Raw genomic sequence first — 15388 nt, forward strand, 5'->3', positions numbered from 1 at the left:
TATATATATATATATATATATATATATATATATATATATATATATATATATATATATATATATATATATATATATATATATATATTAAAACTTACTAAAAATATGGTCCAAAAATTTTGTTTTGAAACTTATAATAAAACCATAAGTCATCCATAATCATAAAGAAAATCATGTATCATTTATCTCAAAACATCGTGTCAAATACTATATATATATATATATATATATATATATATATATATATATATATATATATATATATATATATATATATATATATATATACTTTCTAAAAATATGGTCCAAAAATTTTGTTTTGAAACTTATAATAAAACCATAAGTCATCCATAATCATAAAGAAAATCATGTATCATTTATCTCAAAACATCGTGTCAAATACTATATATATATATATATATATATATATATATATATATATATATATATATATATATATATATATATATATATATATATATATATATTCAATTAAACGATCATGCCCTTAGCGAATTACGTTTGATCAAACGCTCCACTTTTAGTTCTCGGATTCTCTGAAAACTTTCAGTTCTCAACCGATCTAAACCCGATATATATATATATATATATATATATATATATATATATATATATATATATATATATATATATATATTAAATTAAACGATAAAAACCACTTGGTTTAGTTGGTTGAATCCCGTAATTGTTTTATAGTTGACACGCAGTCGAATGCATGTATTTCAAGCATTTTTTTTACCTTCTCATATGAGTTTCTACTTATTTATATACTTATACTCCAAATTATACTCTTCTATTCTCATTTATCATTCATACATTACAATCCACCCAATCTTCCAATTTCTTTTCTTAAATCAATATTTTTTTTTCAAATTATAAATTTAATCCCTCAATTTTCATAAATTTGCATCATAAATAAATAACTTACTGCTATTTAGTTAAATAGAGTAATAGACAATACTTCAAGAAACTTTTATCCCCACATGTATGCTTGGTGCTTTAAAATTTACTCGCTCATTTAATTTTGTTAATTAAATCAGTTTTCAGAATTAAATATTTAACACCTCTAGCTTTTATAAATTTGTATTTATCCTTTTTTTTATAAATTAAATTACTTTTTAGTTTCTCATTATGACAATTCATCCCTTCGATATATATATATATATATATATATATATATATATATATATATATATATATATATATATATATATATATATATATATATATTAAAACTTCCTAAAAATACGGTCCAAAAATTTTGTTTTGAAACTTATAATAAAACCATAAGTCATCCATAATGATAAAGAAAATCATGTATCATTTATCTCAAAACATCGTGTCAAATACTGTATCAAAATCATGTGAGAAAAATATCAGAGTCTAAACATCTCAGGCTAAAACTATGGTGTGTGCAATGCGATCATCCCGAGCCCTTCTGTTGCTAGTGGAAGTACCTGAAACCAAAACTGAAAATTGTAAACACGAAGCTTAGTGAACTCCCCAAACTAGCACATACCATACACATATCATGCAACTAGGAGATACAGGCCCCGCCCACACTCAAGGAGATACTGGCCCCGCCCAGACTCCGTTGCTAGGAGATACGAGCCTCTTCCACACTTTGCTGCTACGAGATACGGGTCCCAAACTACCACATACCATACACATATCATGAAACTAGGAGATACGGGCCCCACCCACACTCCGCTGCTATGAGATACATGCCCCGCCCACACTCAACTACTGTGAGATACGGGCCCCGCCTACACTCAGCTACTATGTGATACGGGCCCGCCCACACTCAGCTACTATGCGATACGGGCCTCGCCTACACTAAGCTACTAACATGCATACAAGTATCACACAGACAACACGTATATCTACAACTATCAATCAATCATATATCAATACTCAAATGATACTATGAGATACGGGCCCCGCCCTCACTCGACTAACTAGGAGATACGGGCCCCGTCCACACTCAGCTACTGATCATACATATAACATGTATGGGCCGACCTTGGTGCCGTAGACCCGTCCTACTAGAGGAAACTCACCTCTCAAACTGGATGTTGAACTTGTGTGTGAGGAATCTCTGCTGGCTGCCCCCACGATTCTCCCGACTGTCACTATATAATAATACTTAGTGAAAAATCTGACAATATTGCATAGGGGAAAATGACCATTTTACTCCTGGTCAAAGTCAACGATCTGGTTAAAGTAAACATTTTGGTTGACTCAACTCGCCGAGTAAGCCTATCGACTCGCCGAGTCCTAGGCCTTAATAATCCTAATTTCGCGAGCCAGCTCGCCGAGTCAACCCCCTGACTCGCTGAGTTCCCGGCTTCTACTCATCACGATTTAGCGAATCAACTCGTCGAGTTCTAACATAACCAGAAACGGGACAATACGTCTCAACTCGTCGAGTTCCTCTATGGACTCGACGAGTTCCTTTGTTTGTTTGGTCCATCTTAATAGATTAAGCCTAGGGTAAAGTTTCCAACTTTACCCATTTATAATCAATCTTAAGGAATTTTAATCCAAACCCTAATTCCTTAAGTTGTGAATCTTTGTCCAAAAGCCTTATCACTCCAAACCAAAACATGGGAACAGAGATCAAGGTCCTAAACACCATATTAACAGGTAATGTAACGACCTGATTTTTCAAAGAAATTTTTCATTTTTGATTAGTCAAATATATTTCCATATTTTAAGAAATCCAATCATAATTGTTTTCAAAACACATGTCAAATAGAAAATTTATTCCAAACATCAGAGTGTCTATAAAACGCCTAGGAGAGAGTGCACGTCGCGGCATTACGCCTGACCCTTTCCCTTGGGATCTGAAGTACCTAAACAAATCCAAAACCTGTAAGCTAAATGATTAGTGAGTTTCCTAGAGCATACCTCACACACAATGCACATATCGCAAATCATGTTAGCTATAGAAGCTACCTATAACACATAAGCCATGCATACATAAACCTATAAGGATTCCATGGGCTCCCCTAGGGTCTTACACCTTCGTGCCATGGGCTACCCCACATGGTCTTTACCTAGGAATGCCATGGGCTACCCCATATGGTCTTACATCCAATTGCCATGGGCTCCCCCTGGGGTCTTCCGTGCAATAACACACAATCACATAGCATATCAAATCACAGAAATGACTAACACATATACCATAATCACATAGTGGGTCGACCTTGGTGCCTTAGAGCCATTGGTATGGTGAGAATACTCATCTCTGTTCGAAGAATCCAAAACTGCTCTCCTAATTGTTTGTAACCTCCCGTGCTGAATAATAATATTAACCCATATTATGAAATCACATAATCAAAGGGAATCCAAACCCCAAGTCCTTCCATGAAGGCCTAAATATCCTTTTTTTGTTAAAGAACCCAAAGTCCATGACCAAAAATCATGAATGGGCCTCTTGGCCCAATAAGACCCTACCATAACACCAATAGCCCAATACAGATAAAATGACCCACTATTCTCAGAATGCAACCAAGTCCAATAACCAAATCAGGCCCAACAGATCAAAGGCCCAAAACAGATCCAAGCCCATCTAATGTGTACACTTAGCGTACCACCCTGGTACGTGTAGTGTATTGGGACTTTGGGACTTACGCGTAGTGTACACCGGGTTATGCCCAGCATGCTAACAGATTAAGCACTTTTTCCATTAAGTGCTTAATACTCGATTCTTTTACGTCCGAAAGTCAGATCTACGTTTATTAAGATGACCTACGGCATAAAGTTGGCAACTGTATGCCTTTGCATGCCTCATATGTTCCCAAAACCCCCATTAAGACCTTTCTAAGGTTCTTAACCCATGCATGAGGTCAAAACACCCACAAAGACTTCATTTTTATGTTGCAAAAGGACCAAGGGACCACATATGTGTCATTTTCAGCCTCTGGAGTTGCTTAACTCACAAGTGGAGGTCCAAAATCAAACAAAGGGACAAAACTAGAAAACCCTATCTAAATCAAATGAATAAGATGGCAAGGTCATAGCTTTATACCTCCAAAAGCTTTGCAAAGTGACCTAGATACAGATTCTTGAAGCACGAAACCACCCCAAGCTTGCTTAGCAATTCCCTCTTCTTGAATAAACTCTAAAATGGCCACAAAAACCCATTCCTTAAGCTCAAAACCCTCTCACACAATATATCAGCTGTAGGTGGACGAAATGAGGCTAAAGAGGCTGATAGGGTTTGGTCCAGGAGGCTATAAGGTGTTTAAATAGGGGGTCAACTCCAAGATTGAGGGTTTTGGCTCTCCATTGCATACGCCCGATGTACCCTTTCGTACGCCCCACGTACCATAGTATGCTAAGCGTACCCTTAGGTACGACCAACGTACGGGAGGGACCTTTTTTTTGCCAATTAATTCATTTTCAAGGTTTTAAAGGTGTAGTTGATTTGGAGTGTTACAACTCTCCCCCACTTGAACTAGACTTCATCGTCGAAGTCCGTAGCTGTGAATAGATCTGGATAATGCTCCCACATCTCCTACTTCGGCTCTCATGTCCATTCGGAGCCTCTTCGGTGCTGCAATTGCACCTTTACCAGCTTCACCTCCTTGTTCCGAAGACCCTTCGTCTTCCTATCTAAGATGGCCACTAGCCTCTCAATGTAGTTCAGGCCTTCATCCACCTGAATATCATCTAGTGAAATGATTGCGGACTCATCCGTGACACACTTCTGAAGCTGAGACACGTGGAAGGTGTTGTGATTCTGGCTAAGTTCCTTTGGCAGATCCAAGCGATATGCCACCTTGCCCACCCATGTTGTGATCCTGAACGGGCGTATGAACCGAGGCCCCAACTTGCCCCTCTTTCGGAACCTGATAATCCCCTTCTAGGGCGACACCTTTAGCAACACAAAATCCCCCACCTGAAACTCGAGATCTGATCGTCGTCGGTCATCATAACTTTTCTGACGGCTTTGCGCGACCCGTAGTCGGTCACGCAGCTGCTGAATCAGTCTGGTATTCTTAAGAACTACCTCAGTGCTCCCCATGACCCGATGCCCAACCTCGTCCCAACACACTGGGGTCCGGCACCTCCGACCATCTAACGTCACGAATGGAGCTCGGTCAATACTGACATGATCACTGTTATTGTATGAAAACTTTTCAAGTCGAAGCTATGTGTCCCAACTACCGCCAAAATCCAATACACATGCTTGAAGCATGTCCTGCAGTGTCTGAATCGTCCTCTCGCTCTGGCCATCAGTCTGGGGGTGATACGCCATACTAAAATGTAGTTGAGTACCCAGTTCCTTGTGGAACTTCTTCCAGAACCTGGATGTAAACCGGACATCCCTGTCAAAGACTACCGACACTGGCACCTCGTGCCTAGCCACCACCTCTCATACATAAATGTCCGCCAACTTCTCTGCGGATATACTCTCGGAAATCGGAATGAAGTGGGCACTCTTCGTCAGTCTGTCTACGATCACCCATATGGCGTCCACACCCCTCCCAGACCTTGGTAAGTTCGTGATAAAGTCCATAGTGATCTCTTCCCATTTCCACATGGGAATGGGTAGCGGATGAACCTTGCCATGAGGCCGCTGATGCTCGGCCTTGACCTTCCGGCAAGTCAAACACCGCTCCACGAACCCGACAATCTCCCGCTTCATGCAGGGACACCAATTGCTCAGTCTCAAGTCTCCATACATTTTCGTAGCCCCTGGATGTATCGAGAACTTGGACTTGTGTGCCTCCTCTAATATCCTCTGTCTCACTCCTCCAGTCACCGGTACCCACACTTGGCCACACAGAGTCAAAAAGTCGTGGCTATCCTTTACAAACAAAGGATATTGTCCCCGAGTACAAATGTTCCCAATCGGGGACCCCGCTGTCTTGTGGTACAACACATCGGCCACCACGTTGGCCTTCCCTAGATGGTATAGGATCTCACAAGCATAATCCTTCAACACATCCAGCCACCTCCTCCGTCGCATATTGAGGTTCTGTTGATCCATCAAATACTTCAAACTCTTGTGATCGGTATAAATGGTGCACCACACTCCATACAAATAGTTCCTCCAAATCTTGAGGGAAAACACTATTGCCCCAGTTCCAGGTCGTGAGTGGGGTAATTCGCCTCATGAGGCTTCAACTGTCTCGAGGCGTAAGCTATGACGTGCCCATTCTGCATCAGCACCGCACCCAACCTTGAAATTGATGCGTCACAATACACCACCAAATCATCTAACCCCATGGGTAGTACATGGATCGAAGCCTCGCATAACCTCCGTCTCAGGGTCTCAAAAGTCGTCTGCTGATCCGTGCCCCACCGAAAGGTCACGTTCTTCTTGGTTAAGAGGGTTAACGACACAACAATCTTGGAGAAATCCTGTATAAATCTTCAATAATAGCCCGCTAAAACCAAGAAGCTATGAATCTTTGGTGCGTTCTTCGGTACTTCCCACCTCATCACAACATCGACCTTGGCTGGATCGACCGAAATGCCCTCCTGATTGTAGATATGTCACTAAAACTGTACCTCCTGCATCCAGAAATCACACTTGGAGAACTTTGCATTAAGCTTCTCCGCTCTCAAGGTCCCCAGTACCTCCCTCAAATACTATTCATGCTGCTCCCTAGTCTTAGAATAGACCAGGATATCATCAATAAAAACGATCACCGACCGATCCAACATCAGTCTACATACCCTGTTCATGAGATCCATGAATGTTGATGGGGCATCGGTGAGCCAAAACGGCATCACCACAAACTCAAAATGCCCATATTGAGTCCTGAAGCTATCTTCTATATATCCTCTTCCCGAATCCTCATTTGATGGTATCCCGATCGAAGATCAATCTTGGAAAACCAAGACGCACCTTGCAGCTGGTCAAACAAATCATCGATCATTAGCAACGGATAACAAAGGATCGGTGCTCCCCACGGGGAACTGCTCGGACGTATGAACCCTCGGTCTAGAAGCTCCTGAAGCTGCATAGATAACTCCTGCATCTCGGGCGGTGGCAACCAGTATGGTGCCTTTGCTATCGGGGCGACACCCGACACCAAACCGAAGCAAAACTCCACCTGTCTCCCCGGAGGCACTCCTGGTAACTCTTCGGGAAAGACATCCCGAAATTCCTGTACTACCGGTACACCGCCCACATCCATCGTGGTCTCTACCCTTGTATCCGAGATATAAGCCAAAAACCTTGTACAACCCTGTTGCAGAAACCTCCTAGCCCTCACAGCCGAACAGAGAGTTGGCCCCTGCGAGGCTCTTTCACCATGATTAACCAATTATCCCCCACTTGGGGTTCGAACCCTCACCAGCTGGCGCTCGCAATCAATCATGGCCCCATTGGCCCCCAACCAGTCCATCCCGACAATCACCTTCAGCCCTCGCAATGGTATCGGGACCAGATCCATGCGAAACCTCTCGTCTAACACATTTAGGATGCAATCCGAATACACCCTCGCAACACTCACAGTGCGGTTGTCTGCAATCTCTACTTCGAGCGGGGAATCCAAAGTTCCCAACGCGTCCCGATACTTCTTGCTAAGCGCAAGTGACACAAACGATCGGGTAGCACCTGAATCAAACAAGACATGAGCAGACGTACCATTGACCAAAAAGGTCCCTATACAAGCATAAAGTACACATAAGTCATACAAATGATAAGAACAGGGAGTAAAAGACACGTACCAGCCACAACGTCTGGCGCTTCCCGAGTCTCCTCAGTAGTCAGCTGAAATATGCCACTCTTCACCACCGAGGCCTTTTTATAGCCAATCTGGTTGCAGTCGAAACATATCAATCCCTTCTTGGGGCAATCCCTGGTGACCACAAAAGTAACATCCTGATATACCGGCTGTCTGACAAGCCCCACTGTGAAATCTCCCACACTTGGCACATCGGCCCCGACCTTGCTGGCCCCTGCTGGAAGTGTCTGAAGTCTTAGGCTTCTTAGCCTAACCCACTACTGTCCGTGCCTGCTCCGGCTTCCGCTTGGTGCAGAAGTCTAACTCCTTCCCCCGTTCCTAGGTCTTCTCCACCATCTCATTCAGGGTTTTGCACCCTCTCAAGCTCACAAACTCCCGGATATCATCCCTCAGTATGGAATGATATCTCTTCATACGCATATCCTCGTCAGTATCATACTGGGGAATCAACAAAGCTTGCTCACGAAACTTGGTGGTGATCTCCACCACAGTCTCGGTGGTCTGCTGGAGTTCCTGGAACTCCCTCACCATCCTTTGTACCTCAATGGCTGGTGCAAACTCCAAATCTAACTATCGGACAAACTCAGCCCACTTCATCTCAGCCACCCCAGCTGCTCCTACTTGGCTAGTAACCTTGACCCACCAATCCCGGGCCCTGTCTGTCAGCATGCAAGAAACAAATCCAACCTTTGCCACGTCCAGACAAGAACTCATGCGTTGGGCATTTTCGATATCCGCCACCCAGCGTCGGCTAACAATGGGGTCCCTAACCCCGAAAAACTCTGGCACCCCACACACCTTGAACTCTCTGAATGAGGGAGTTCAGGACCTAACCTGAACCTCAACAATCTCAGCCCTAAATGCCCTGAGTCTCTCCTCCATAATCTCCATCATACCTACCTTCACCGTCCCAAAGATGAATGGGGTAGCATCAAGGATGCCCCTGGTAACCTCGACTGTGATAAACTCACACAGCCTCTCATCTATGACATCGGTAGTGTCGTCTCATCTAGCCCTGGATCCAGATCCCGATCCCGATCCTGATCCCTCTGCTCCAAATCGTGTCATCACCATGCTGAATTGAAATGCCATAAATCACAACGATCAGGATTTCCATATAAAGGATCTTCCTACACAGGTCCTCCTTGAAGTCATTAGATCTAACATTGGTTTGGGTATAGGTCCTGTGCTTTCAGTAGTACGGGCCCAATACTACTTTCCACACCTGCCTATACCTTTCCCTAATGCTCTACCTTATAACTCCAATTCGTCCCAAAACTAAATCGTATTCCACAACTCCCATATACATCAATCTCAGGCTGTCCTAAGATTTAATATATTCATATCAATCAAACCAATCATGATAGGTTGCCTTTATGCATGCAAATTATACACAAAAAAGGATCAAATAGACTTTCAAATAAAAGATTCTACCCTAGGACCACAACCAGACAAGGAACAGGAAATAAGGCCCAATCAATTATTCTAAAGCTATAAGCTCCTAACTGTATACAATTTTAAAAGCATACATATAGCAAGTTCCATGTAATCAACAAAGCTCAAATATCAGAATAAAATAGCTAACATATTGGGAAACTACTTACTTGGCTCGGCTGATCACGGGCGTTGCACTCTCATCTTTTCATTTCTTTTAAAACCCTTTTATGTTATTTTGAAAAGAAATTTACCATTTCCTTAGTTTGAGGTCTGACACATCCGAGGGTGTGCCCGGATCCCTCAAACCAAGGCTCTGATACCAACTTGTAACGACCCAATTTTTCAAAGAAAATTTTCATTTTTGATTAGTCAAATACGTTTCCGTATTTTAAGAAATCCAATCATAATTGTTTTCAAAACACATGTCAAATACAAATTTTATTCCAAACATCAGAGTGTCCATAAAACGGCTGGGAGAGAGTGCATGCCGCGCCATCATGCCTTGCCCTTGCCGTTGGGATCTGAATTACCTGAAACAAATCCACAACTTGTAAGCTAAATACTTAGTGAGCTTCCAGAGCATACCGCACACACAATACACATATCACAAATCCTGTTATCTATAAAAGCTACCTATAACACATAAGCCATGGAAGCCATGGGCTCCCCCAGGGTCTTACACCTTCGTGCCATGGGTTACCCCATATGGTCTTTACCTAGGAATGTCATGAGCTACCCCATATGGTCTTACATCCAACGTACCATGGGCTACCCCACATGGTCTTTACCTAGGAATGTCATGGGTTACCCCACATGGTCTTACATCCAATTGCCACGGGCTCCCCCCGGGGTCTTCCATGCAATAACACACAATCACATAGCATATCAAATCACAGAAATGACTAACACATATACCATAATCTCATAATGGGCCGGCCTTGGTGCCTTAGACCCATGGGTATGGTGAGAAGACTCATCTCTGTCTGAAGAATCCAAAACTGCTCTCCTAACTGTGTGTAACCTCCCGTGTTGAATAATAATATTAACCCATGTTAGGAATGAATTGTTTTGAGCATCCTAACCATCGTATGGTGTGCATGGAACCCTAGAAACCTTGGATCTATGTTTTCACTATTATACATGGAAATTTGATTTTCCAAGGTTTCACATATTGACTAGCATATCATTAGGTACTTGTAATGTAAAACTAGTTAGAAATACATACCTTTCTCTTGTAGTGAATTGCTTGGAGTTTGAGAGTCTAGCACTAATAGTGTGGATGCCTCAAGTGGTGTCACAAATCACGAAAACAACTTTGGAATGTTGAGATAATAAGAACACTTATAGAAATTGGCCAATCTTTCTTTAGCTCACACACTAGTGCCATTTCAAGTGCCAAAGACCTCTTTATATACTATGGACTATTAGGGTTACACCCATGTAAACCCTAATACACATGACTTTTCATTTACATAGGATCCATGGGTTAAATGCTCCGTGGACTATCCATGGACTTCCATACACTCTTAGCCCATCCTAAATAAATCTTGACCCACTCCATATATATATATATATATATATATATATATATATATATATATATATATATATATATATGTAAGAGTCCATATTTAATTAGCCTCCTTTGATCTTTAAATTAATTCCAAATTAATTATTCATTAATACTAATTAAATAATATGATTTCACATTAATATAGTATAACTTATAGTATATTAATAAATCATAAATATCTTATTCTCAAAAATATATCCATACAAACTGTTAAGGTGAAGTGCAACCCAAATGGACCATGCCGGGTCGGGTCAAGTACATACCAAGTATAGTTATGGACTTAGACACCTTATCCAATAGTCTCCCACTTGGATAAGTCTGATAACTATAGTTGCAAGTATGACTTCAGGAACTAAACGACAATCGTAGCTCTTAAAACTCTATTGAACTATGAAGCGCCATTTTAGATAAGTGATAATATAATCCTCTGTTCTCAAGATATCAGCCGGACAAACACATGGAACATTGTCGTACTTATTGTCCAGCAATTTGTTTCCCGATTTTTGATTTGTTTGACATACAAATTAATTGAACACATCAACTTAGTGAAGAGTTAAAACTCTTTAGATCGATTAGATCTTTAACAGGTAAATAAATAAGAACAATAAACACAAGAACAATCAATGAATCAATCCGTATGTCGAATGATTAAAATATAGTCACACCTTAGAAGAGATCGATTAAGAACTTCCTTTGTAGAGGTGCGCTAGGGTTTATAGAACAATCAATGAGATAATTAAGAAAAACGTTAATGATAAGGATGCATGCATGCACCTTATATACTAAACCCTAGAAAGAAAAACACGGTTGGACAGGACCAAACCATGAATACAAAATATACTAAATAACATTGGCCCAATAATGCAACACAATATCTTCAACAATCTCCCCCTTTGCTTTAAGTGAAACCATGGCCATGTTAATTCAAGATTCACTTCTGCACTTCATAGACTTTAGGAATAAAACTCAGCAGCAACTTACGAACATGAATATACCAAGTGATCACATCAGTGAAGCACTTCACATCATCTTTTTTGTTGCCCTTATACTTCACAACAAGTTCCAGAATGAACTCCAAACAAGAAGTAGCAAACAGGTGCTTGTTGTCAACATGAAAGTATAACTTGCGTCGATCTGCACTTGGACGATCTCTCGCAGTGTAAATAATAAACCATCCTTCCTTGTAAATCTTTCCGAGCTTGAGCTTCTGGAAGTCTTTCGGATCTTCTTTTGGAACAACACTTGGTTTTTGTCTTAGAACCGTAGCATTTTTTTCGGGGGGATAATGTAACAAACCGTTATTTCAAACTTATGTAATAGTGTAGGTCAAATTGTACTTTTTTTTAATTAAATAAAGAGAAATTTTGGCATACTATGTATATTTACATAATTGACCCTCAAAAATAAATTATTAAATAATCTCAATTGGGTTGAACCAAGTGATAGAGATTGTAACAAGTTTTCCAAAAATATAAAGAACACTAAAATCCGAGTTATAACGAAGAAGTTATGACCAATCGAAAATCCGCGACAAAACCGGCAAAACACTGTTTAGTGTAAAAACTGAATTTTTTGATAAAACGCTTTCTAGCCTTAACAATCTAAATGAAAGCTATAGTTTATGTTAAACCGAGAACTTTCATAAAAAGAACGCCAAAATCTGACTTCGTATGAGGAAGGTATGAGTTTTCTAAGTTTCAGTATAACAGTGTACAACTAAAAACTCGAAATAAAGATCGAGTGGTTTTTAGTCGACACAACCTAAACAAGAATTGAAGATCTCGTAATTAGTAGTACAACGGTAAAAAGACAGACAAAAATGGATGTCGTATGAAGAAGTTATGAATTTATAACGAATTCACGTCCCGGTCTGTTTAAAATAATAATATTAAAAATAAAGTGAAAATTAGCCGACGAAGTCTAAACGAAAGTCGTAGAGTATAATTTTACCTACGCGTGCATATAAAGAACGTCAAAAACGGAGTTCGTATGCAAAAAGTTATGAATTTTACAAGTTTTGGCAAAAAAAAATAAAGAAAAATACCAAAAACCGAGAATATTCGCATGAACAGTAACTGCCACGTCACCCTCGCATGCGAGGCCTCCACGTGTCGGCTGCTGAGTGGACCGATGTCTCGCGTGTCACCTCCTGATTCGACCAAGTCCGAGGTCCAGTAAGAACCGGACAGCCTCGCATGAGACACACCGGACCTCACCCTCGCACGCTCCTCGCACACCCCTCGCACGCCTCGGACCAGCCCCCTTCGCACGTGTCGTCTTTCCATTGGACCGAGGGTTAGTCCAATCCGAGCCAGCCAGCAGCGAGCCTCCGGTCCGAAGAACTGCCCTCGCCTCGCCATCTTTCAAACGCATGTCACCCTCGCATAGCTTCAGGTCCGAGCCTTCGGGCTATATATAGCATGCGAGGGCTTCCGAATAATTTCACTTTTTTTACCCTAAATTTCACCATCTTTCACATTTTCCACTACCTTAAGCTCATATACAACCCCTAAAGCCCCGGTATCAAGACTCGAGCCCGAAGTAAGCCGTGAAGCCCCGAAATTCTCGAGAATTCATCCTCTCTCCTGTCAAAACTCTGCTCGATTTGAGCCGGTTTCTCGACAAATAAACTCCTTTTCGTGAAACGAAACTCTGTCCGAATTACCACCTATCAAGTGAATTCATACCCCCGTATTTTCACAATTTCTACTGTTTTAAGGGGGAAAATACAAGTATAACACAATAACTTTGTGTTATAAATAAATGATTTCAAATCACGATAAAATGATTTTAAAAGCATCAAAAATACTTCAAATATTGAACTCTTTTATAAACTTATATTTTTCCCAAATATACATATTTGTATATATAATTTAATATAAATAAGATTTAAAAGGCTTAGGACTAATAATTCATTCTAGGTCCTTTTCCTTGTTTGGATGTGGACTTATAGTACCAGTTATTTGTCCGAAAGTCGTTTAAATTTTACCTAAATATAAAATTGTATATGTATATCTTAGTATGGTTACTATAACTCATTAAAAAGATATTAACAACACGTTAGTTTATAAACAATTAAACGTAAGTATATCTTCAAAGTAACAGTTTACAAAATGCAAAGTACAATGGTATACTATAGTTTTCAATAACAGCTGGTGAAGCCAGGCACACTCTCAAATACAAGTTTTACAAATACATTGGTTTACAAATAAGACGGTTTTATAGGAATAAAACTTCTTTTCACATACCACAGAAAATATGGGATTTTCTGGAAGTGTTTTCATATTCAAAATATAAAGACACCCATTCAAACATAAAGACTTATGTACTCACTCAACTTATGTTGATACTCTCTTTTCAAATTATTTGTATTATCAGGGAAATAATAACAGGTACTCCCCGAGCTTTTTGAGAAGATGGAGCCATTAGGAGTCTTATCTTCTTCTTTTGTACAACTATTTTGGTTTCAATATACAATGATTGAACACATGTAAATATTATACTTTTAAATACAATGGTTGTTTGTGCTTTGATTACTATGATACATGTGTTGTGATACTACAAATGAAGTCCTACGGCCCCGGACATTTCCGCCGTCTGGTTTGGGGGTGTGACAAATTGGTATTAGAGCATTGTTTATAGTGAACTCAGTATATCAATCCATAAAAGATATACAAACTATAAATACATTGGGGCTGAGAGCTCTGACTACAAGTATACTTTTAAGAATTCTAAGTATTTTTACAAGAAGTATACTAACCCTCATACCTACAAGTACATAGTCATAAGAACTTAAAAGTATTTGGATGTTGAACATTACAGTTAACCCGGGCAGTTATGTAATCATATCTAGAATTAATATAGCCTGAATAACTATATTGATTTCAGACATGACCAACATGTGTTTGGGAGTAATAGTAGTGTTGTGACATGTCTAAAACTTACCAACTGCCGAAGAAACTCTAAGAACAGAACATAAAATACTATAAGAATATTATAAACATCGATATGCTTTAGTTTTCTTTTCAGGCATTTCTCATAACCTTATTCTCGTACAGACACAATGGCAGGACATCATCTACCAGGGGACCCTTATTTTCCAAATCATGGCAATCAAGGATGGATAGTGGAAGATCCGGAGGAGGATGCAGAAGAAGACTCAGATGAAGAACCATTTGAGGACAACGAATCAAGCGGTACAGATATAGAGCCACAAGTCTGCAACCCGGGGATACGTCCCCCGAGACAAGAGGAAGAAATACCCATACCCGAGTGGGGCCAATACATAAACCATTGGAGTCGACAAGACGACCAACGCCCTCCCTACGGAATGGCACGGGGTTTCTATAACGTCTCAAAAGGAGGAACAGCCGACAGATCTCTTCCAGTTATAGTGAACCGAATTGCCCGACAATTCGATCAATCAAGGATGTGAATCAATTGCATCCTAGAAGTGAATGCGGCTGTGCAGGCTAACACTGTTGATATCCTTCGTCTTGACGAGATGCAAGATGATACCCAACACCATACTGAAGCCCTTCAAAGGCAACTTAATGCTACCCAATCAGAGATCAGAGGACTGAGGGAGCATCAAGCTGCCCAAGAAAGGCGCTGGAAATCGCAAGACGAAGCGGAACCCAGTAACCGTCGT

Source organism: Lactuca serriola, chromosome 7 (genome assembly GCF_051521515.1).
Source record: "Lactuca serriola cultivar US96UC23 chromosome 7, Lser_US96UC23_V15, whole genome shotgun sequence".
Lineage (NCBI taxonomy): Eukaryota > Viridiplantae > Streptophyta > Magnoliopsida > Asterales > Asteraceae > Lactuca > Lactuca serriola.